Raw genomic sequence first — 699 nt, 5'->3', positions numbered from 1 at the left:
TTTGTCTCCTTTTCCCCTATTTTCCCCTTTTGGTTTCTATTTGTTCCTTCTTCTCTAATTTGTTTTTTTTTGCCTTTTCTTGTTTTTTTCTTTCTTTCTTTTTGTCCCCTTTTGTCTCCTTTTGCCGCATTGTTCTTTTGTCCCCTCTGTCTCCTTGTGTCCCCCTTGTCTCCTTTTTATTTCATTTTATTTCTTTTCATTTACTTTTATTTACTTTTGTTTCCTTTTATTTACTTTTATTTCCATTTGTTTACTTCTATTTCCATTTATTTCCTTTTATTTCCTTTTATTTCCTTTTATTTCCTTTTATTTCCTTTTATTTCCTTTATTTACTTTTATTTCTATTTATTTACTTCTATTTACTTCTATTTCCTTTATTTCCTTTTATTTCCTTTTTGTTTCATACTGTCTCTTTCCCTCTTCTAGCTTCCTGTAATATCCACTTGTCCTTTAGTTGTCTCCTTTTGCTTCCCATTGTCTCTTTCTGCTGTCTCCTTTTGTCTCTTACTATCTCTTACTATTTCTTACTATCGATTACTGTCTCTTAGTGTCTCTTAGTGTCTCTGACTGTCTCTTTCTGTCTCTTGCTGTCTCTTAGTGTCTCCTTTTATATCTTACTGTCTCCTTTTTGTCTCCTCCTATCTCTCACTGTCTCCTTCTATCTCTTACTGTTTCCTTGTGTCTCTTGCTGTCTCCTTT

The sequence above is a fragment of the Eimeria tenella genome, genomic scaffold, assembly GCF_000499545.2.
Source record: "Eimeria tenella Houghton genomic scaffold, Eth_scaff1843, whole genome shotgun sequence".
NCBI classification, from domain to species: domain Eukaryota; phylum Apicomplexa; class Conoidasida; order Eucoccidiorida; family Eimeriidae; genus Eimeria; species Eimeria tenella.
Note: the sequence above shows the minus strand (reverse complement) of the source record.